The sequence below is a fragment of the Callithrix jacchus genome, chromosome 14 (assembly GCF_049354715.1).
Source record: "Callithrix jacchus isolate 240 chromosome 14, calJac240_pri, whole genome shotgun sequence".
NCBI classification, from domain to species: domain Eukaryota; kingdom Metazoa; phylum Chordata; class Mammalia; order Primates; family Cebidae; genus Callithrix; species Callithrix jacchus.
This window is the reverse complement of record NC_133515.1, coordinates 11,208,693-11,216,545: the sequence shown is the minus strand read 5'-3', so window position 1 is coordinate 11,216,545 and position 7,853 is coordinate 11,208,693.

Here is a 7,853-nt window from a genome sequence, read left to right as displayed (position 1 = left end):
CCCATGGATTGTTATCAGCAAGAACCTAAAAGCCACGTTTTCTCCAGTTCTTATCAAAAATTCATTTCCCAGAAAAAGTCATCCAAGAAAGCAAAACTTTAAGTAGACAAAGTATTGTTTCTATGCATTAGACCAAGCAATCCACTCAGGGTTTTAACGGTGTAAAAACTAAATCACAGTACAGCTGAACAGTGAATGAATGGGATGGTTCTGATGAGGTATTATTTTGACATTTTGGTCTCAGAAGGTGTTTCCCCGGTATCCAGTGTCTTCAATAACCGGAAAAGACCAGCAGCTTCTCGTATCCTACTGAATTCAATACAGAATGCCTGCACTTCTATAAACAAATCCTGTACATTAATAATTTTGTTACGGATCAAGGATTGGAGAAACACACACACAAGACGCACCAAACGATTCTGAAAAACGAAAAAAAAAAAAAAAGTTAGTGTTCTCATTTACCTGGCAGGTATTTATAAAATTTACAAAAATTTCTATTACCTGCATATATTTATCCTTAATTTGTTCACAAGTAGAGATGCAATTTGATATATAAAGGTGAATAAACTCAGGAGGTAGATCAACAGCTGTAGTTAGTCTGTTTCATAAAAGAAAATTTGGGCCATTAATTTAATTTGCTAACATTGAAAAATACTTAACCATAAACAAAATTTGCTTTGGTCAAGTGGTAGAATTATCTGACATATCCAATTCCCTAGTTTTAAATACACTTGGGCAAGTAAACCTAAGAGCCATACCTACTTATTCATAAATAACAGTTTTTTAAATGTCTCTACTTATCATTACATACCGCAATTATTTTTTTGAACCCTGCCCCTGAGTATTCTTAGTTAAATCGTAAGTCAGGGTCAGGATGTGTTATCTGCCAAGCTACAAGATGTTACAGATAAGTGCTATGAGAGGGCAGTATGTCTGAGAGGAAAGCGTATGTTTGCTATGTAAACAGTACAATATATAACCAAATGCTAACATGAGATGATCTGGGAAAAGCCTTAAAAGGGCAAGTCACTTAAACCTGAGAAAAGAAGCCTTCTGCATAAAGATGTGGAATCTGGCATCAGCATGGCATATTCAGGAGCAGTGGGAGAGAAACAAAGGCATAGTGGTGACCCAGAATTGGAGTTTCAAGTCACAGTAAAGGCTAAAGCCAGTATTTTCCAAAGGATTACATGGAATGTTTTAAAGAAAGAGAAATGAGTGGGGTGGGAACAGGAATTCCATGCTCAAAGTATGAATTTCCAAAAGATTATGCTGCCTTTTCTAAACTTATCAGACCTCAAAACTATTTTCAATAAGGCATGAGGAGTGAGTGCTCCAAGGACCCCGCCATGAGCTGCTGCAGTCACTTGAGATCTGTGTGTTGCCAACAAACGTTTCATGCTTCAGGATGACGCACTATGATAGGTGTTGGGGAAAAACACGCAGGACTTTGTCCTTGAATTCCTAGATACTGAGCAGACAGAATCACATTGATAAAAGTATGTAGTTATTCTACATGTTGGACTCAGGGCCAAATGTCTGTAGAGACAAGAACTGCTACAAGAATATGGTGAAGGGGAAGTGAACACTCAGCGTGGTCAATCCTAAGGACTTGCACAGAACTGGGTTACTGAAAGAAGAGTGAGTCTTCACTCAGTAGGGGAAAGACTAGAACAAGGAGGGATAGAAATGCAGCAGCATATTTTCAACAAGCAGCTAGCCAGTTTTGCCAGTGACCAAGGTTAAAGTTAAAATCAATTTGGAAACCTCACACTTCCTCCCTCTCCTAACCCTAATAGAACCCTCTCTCCTCCTATGCACATGCTTGCACTCCCTAGGCTTCCAGCTGGGCTTTCCCCCAACCCCCAATAATTGATGAAAAAAGGACACATCCTGTAGGTCAATTTCACATGGATTTTTCAAAAATCTCCAACTTACAAACAAGTGTTCAGAAACTGTGCTCTCACTGAAGTTTAGTTGGCTAGCACTCAGAATGGATTTCCTCATATAGGAAGACCATATAATTTATCATCCAAAACAGGACACCATGTGAAAAGGAGCTCAGAATGCAAAGCCTCCACTAGGACTCTCAGGCATACCTGGACTTCTGGCCACCCCTGCACATAAACACCTTAACCCTCCAGCCCGCCTAATCCACAATTTACCTAAAAGATATTTGTAAGGGAAATACTATAAAATGCAAACACTGTACAGGACACATCAAGAAGGGAAGATGTCCTGCTTTCCTGATAGTCAAGGATGGCAGGCTCAGGAGACCAGGGGTCAGAAAGGCTGAGGAAAGCACTAGAAAGCTAGGACAGCATTCCTAGGATTCTCAACTCTTTAGGCCCATATTTTTCTACACTTAACAGCTGTTAGTCACTAAGAAAAAATATATTTGTATAGGGATAATGAAGATAGGACTATGTATAGGGAAATAAATTTCAGCAATTGGCTGGCATGGTGGCTCACATCTATAATATCTCTGCATTTTGGGAGGCTGAGGCCAGCGGATCACTTGAGGTTAGGAGCTCGAGACCAGCCTGACCAATATGGTGAAACCTCATCTCTACTAAAAATACAAAATTAGCCAAGTGTGGCAGCACACACTTGTAATGCCAGCTACTGGTGAGGCCGAGGCAGGAGAACTGCTTGAACCTAGGGGTCGGAGGTTGCAGTGAGCCAAGATCATCACTGCACTCTAACCTTGGCGACAGCGCAAGATTCCCTCTCAAAAAAATAAATTTCAGCAATTAAGTTTCATGTACACTTCTAACACTAAATATGTTTGAAATCCGACCCTCAATTCTTACTAACACATGCTAAATTGATATGTAGTGAATGCTAAGGCTCAGATTATTTCTTTAATGGGTAAATCTTACGCCAATAATATCACGACAAAAATCTGTTAGTTTTCTTTCCTGGCCATCTAATCTGTATCTATCCCCACATATTTGATCAAATCTAGAAACTTACCGATTTACAACTTCCATTGAATGTAAAGACATGTCCATATTGACCAGGACGGAGAAATACTCAGTGATCTGGCTTGACTGCATTAATTTCAGCAACATTTCTATAGCGACTAAAGGGTTGTTTTCCACAAGGTCAGGAAGTTTGGCTGGAGTGAGGCCAATATGGTAGACAAGTTTGGGGTCTTTTTCCAATTCACCAAGGAGCTAAATAAACCAGATTTTTAAAGAGAGGGAGAGAGAAAGAAGGTCTTGAGTCCATTTTTTTTTTTTTTTATGTATATGAAATAAGCATTTTATTTAAAAAAGCTACAAAACTATCTGCATTGAACCATTTTCATAAATTTCTTCCCTCATATCCAGGTCTTGACGTTTCTAAATTTACATTTTAATTTTGAAGATACTAAAATGCAGACACATCCAAGACAGTTTATAAATATGCTAGTGATTCCTCTTTCTGGACATCAAACCAGACTCCATACTGTGGTCAGATACAATACTATGTGGTTCTAACAATGATAAGTCCTTTGCAGATTTTTTTTTCCTGTCATTGGTTGAAATCAAAAATAATCTTAATGACCATCTAGTTCTCCCAAGCAACAGTCCTGCCTCACCCTACCCAGGTGGAAACCAGAAATATCTGAGAAGTGGGTGGGGTGGGAAGGGGGACAGCTGACCTGCTGCAAGGCATCAGTCTGCAGAACTTTACAGTTCATCACACCCACACTTTGTAATTTAAACAGGTATCCTCAAAACATTTTTTCCACCAAATAGGCACTTCCTCTTTTAAATGTCCTATGCTTTTTTTCCCTGTCTACTTGTATGTTCCACAGTGGGATGGTCTCGTGAGCAAAGTGAACTATAAACATTGCTGTTCATTATTTCACTTTGAAAATGATATTTTTGGTGGCAAACTTCATTAGAGAGGTCAATTATCTCCTGAAAAGTTCTAACTCAAAAAAAGTGTGCAAACTGGATAAAATTCATCAACCAGCAGAAGGCCTTGCCTTTCCTTAGGGGAGTCATCCAGTCTTGCACTTGGGCAGTGGGGCTATATTAATCTCAAACCCACCAAGATCACCTGTGTGATGGGGGCTGGTTCCCCTTCCCTGAGCCTTGGTTTCCTCCCTACAGCCTGTCAGTCACTGCACTTTTCCTCAGAAGCGTAACCGTCAGCTCAGATGTAACCATTGTGTAGTGTCCCACTGTATACACAGCAGTGACACCGCTCCCAGAGACAAACTGACCACAAAGAAAAGTTAGAACACTTTTAGTCAGGAGACTTCTTGCCCACCACAGTAAAATTACCAAAGAGTAGAACAAAGCTTCAGAGACCTAAAAACCTCTGCAACTTCCTACTGCTGCCTCATGGTGACAGGATTAGTTTATTGCTTGTTTATCAGTTTCCAAAAAGCAAAAATAAACTCTTGTTGGATTAAAGATAAGAAAATGCTCACAATGGCTAGGCATGGTGGCTCACGCCTGTAATCCCAGCACTTTGGGAGGCCAAGGCCTGCAGATCACTTGAGGCCAGACCAGTCTGGCCAAAATGGCAAAACACCATCTCTACTAAAAATACAAAAGTTAGCTGGGCATGGTGGCACATGCCTGTAGTCCCAGCTGCTGGGGAGACTGAGTCACGAGAATCACTTGAACCCAGGAGGCAGAGGTTGTAATGAGCTGAGACTGTACCATCAGACTCCACCCTGGGCAACCTAGTGAGACTCTGTCTTAAAAACAAATTTTTTTTAATTAAAAATAAATTTTAAAAAAGATAAAATGCTTATAATCAATACACACCTGTGTTTGTTGGGGAGAGGATAAGGGGCTTTTGAAGGCTTTGGCCATTATTCGCTTGATCTCCACACCAGTGCTATTCTTAACACACATCGATTTATCCCACTGGATCGCGTGGTCAGGCTCTGTGGGGTTTAGCCAAGCCAGTTCATCCTCACAAATATGGAGTGGAGGTGGTGGGCGAATAAACTCTGGTCGAAAATGGCCTGTAATGAGAGCAGTGATAGTGACTCCTATCAGGAAACTAACATCTCTACACTTGCCACACATTTCACTTTATTAAGTGAAATAATATAAAGTACGCAAAGTAATCTCTTAATAAAGATGATGTGACAAAACTCTCATACTTCGAAATCAGAAGTATGACACAGCAAGTCAGGGTTTCAGTCAGAATGCAAACAAGTCAATGAAAGAACACTCTATCAGCATGATGCCATTTTCGGAGGAGTGAGGAAGCCTAGCCGTGATCCGCCCACAATGCACTTGAGCATGCTGTTGCTGCACAACAGCAAAAGGGCATGACTGCTAAACGGGCTCAGCCTTTTGATAAAAAAATGAAATACTGTGTGCTCACACATCCTATTCTTAGTTAACCACTATTTGTTCAGCTGCTACTATGATTTGTGCTAGTTTTATCTTTGCATCTTAATAACTGAAGTAACAAATTACATGGTGATGAAACAGAAGGAAAGTATGGTTGCCTTTTAATATTTCAACATGAATCTGGAGACCATCACGAATCCCTAAATTCACAAATACCATATTCACGTTCATAAAACAATACAAGTACAAAAGGAAAATGAAGTGGCTCAACTATTTTATAAAACAAGATTCATCCCTTAGGTATAAACCCATTGAAGTAAATGCTGGCTAGGACTTCTGCTGAACCATTTTTACATCTCACAAGGTTTCCACATAGGGAAGGAGTGGCTTATTCCTATCATGGATCCTAGCCCCTGCCAAATTTGAGAGTCTACTGTTGAGTTTATAGAAAACATCTATTTTCTGGTTAAAAATCATCACTTTATCTTAAACATTGCCACTGTCTCTTCACTTACCTATCACCAGGACTAGCATCTGAATCTCCCTTCAACCACTTACACAAATAGTTTTTTGTTTTGTTTTGTTTAATTTTTTTTTTTTTTTTGAGACAGAGTTTTGCTCTTGTTACCCAGACTGGAGTGCAATGGCACGATCTTGGCTCACCGCAACCTCCGCCTTCTGGGTTCAAGCAATTCTCCTGCCTCAGCCTCCTGAGTAGCTGGGACTATAGGCGTGCACCACCATGCCCAGCTAATTTTTGTATTTTTAGTAGAGACAGGGTTTCACCTTGTTGACCAGGACGGTCTTGATCTCTTGACCTCGTGATTCACCCTCCTTGGCCTCCCAAAGTGCTGGGATTATAGGCGTGAGCCACCGTGCCTGCCCAATTTTTTTTTTTAAAGACAGGGTTTCACCACGTTGGTCAGGCTGGTCTTGAACTCCCAACCTCAGGTCATCCACCTGCCTTGGCCTCCAAAGTGCTTGGATTACAGGTGTGAGCCACTGCACCAGGCCCAAAAATAAAGTTTTTAACACTTCATGAGAAATACTACTTAGGTGATAAAGACTGAGTTCCAGCGAGGTGGGGAAACCTGGTTTTTGGCTAAACCCACTTATGAGTGATCTGCTTTTCACATCTCTTCCTGGTGACCTATGCGATTTAGAGTTGTGCCCGAGCAAATATTAAATAGAAGCTATTACATGGCATGAACGTTTCAGTCACACCTGTGACTAGCAGAAACTTCAAATATTAAACCTATGTATGCCAAAGATCTACTGTAAACCAAATGGTACAAAAGTCACTGTGTGAATTTCAAATTCATAGTGATACTTACTATACTTTAATCTGGTAAACATGTTCTTATCCCAAAGCAGAAAACTTCCCTTCATAATTCAAAGCACACAGATGCCTATAAAATAGATGCCAGGCAGAGTGCTACATGCCTGTAATTCCAACTATGCAGGAGTCTGAGGTGGAAGGATCCCCTAAGCCTCAAGGGTTTGAGTCCAGCCTGGGCATCATAGCAAGACTCCATCCCTTAAAGAAATCCCCCAGAAATGCAGCAATATTATTTCAAATTCTACAAGTATTTTCTTTGAAATAAAGTAAATTAGGAGCTTCAAGAAAAACTTGAAGATGGAAAAGGCAATGAGGGCGATAAGATTACTTAAGAGGTATAAAAAAAAAAGATAATGAGGTGCTACAAAAACAGACTCATTTCAGTAAAATCAGAATCTGTATATTTTTTTATTTTCCTTTTTGAGACAGAATTTCACTCTACCCAGGCTGGAGTACAGTGGCGCGATCTCGGCTCATTGCAACCTTTGCCTCCCAGGTTCCAGCAATTCTCCTGCCTCAGCCTCCCGAGCAGCTGGGACAACAGGCATGTGCCACTATACCCAGCTAATTTTTATATTTTTAGTAGAGACAGGGTTTTACCATGTTGGCCAGGCTGGTCTCAAACTCCTGACCTCAAGTGATCCACCTGCCTTGGCCTCTCAAAATGCTGGGATTATAGGCATGAGCCACTGCGCCCCGCCTGTATCTTAAGGTATGCGTAAGATGGACGTACAACAAACAACTTGGTGTGCACTTTTCTTAAAGAAGAAACTAATCGCCACTGAACATCTCTACTATGTTCTAGACACTCACTACACTAGAAAGGTTCGCACTAAATTACAATTTAAGTCATAATAAAAATAAGATAATGTCTCAAAAAACTGAAAAGTCCTAGAGGATGCTGACAGACTAAAACCAAGAATATAAATTAACCTACTTTCAATAGGTGGCTTTGGTCCACTGACTAAAGCTTCTGTGATCTGAGAGGCAACTGAGCTGTCAAATCCAGAATTAGAAGAATCTGGGTCTGGGTCACTGAGGATGCTGGGGAAGCTCGCTTTGCTTTGTGTTGGCAATTCAGACTGGCGTTCTGGAAAAGGTTAAAATAGACATTTTAAAATTATTGACACCATGAGGAGAGTGAAAAGACAAGCTACCAACTGAGATAAGCTATCTGTAACACAGAAAAACAAAGGGCCAGA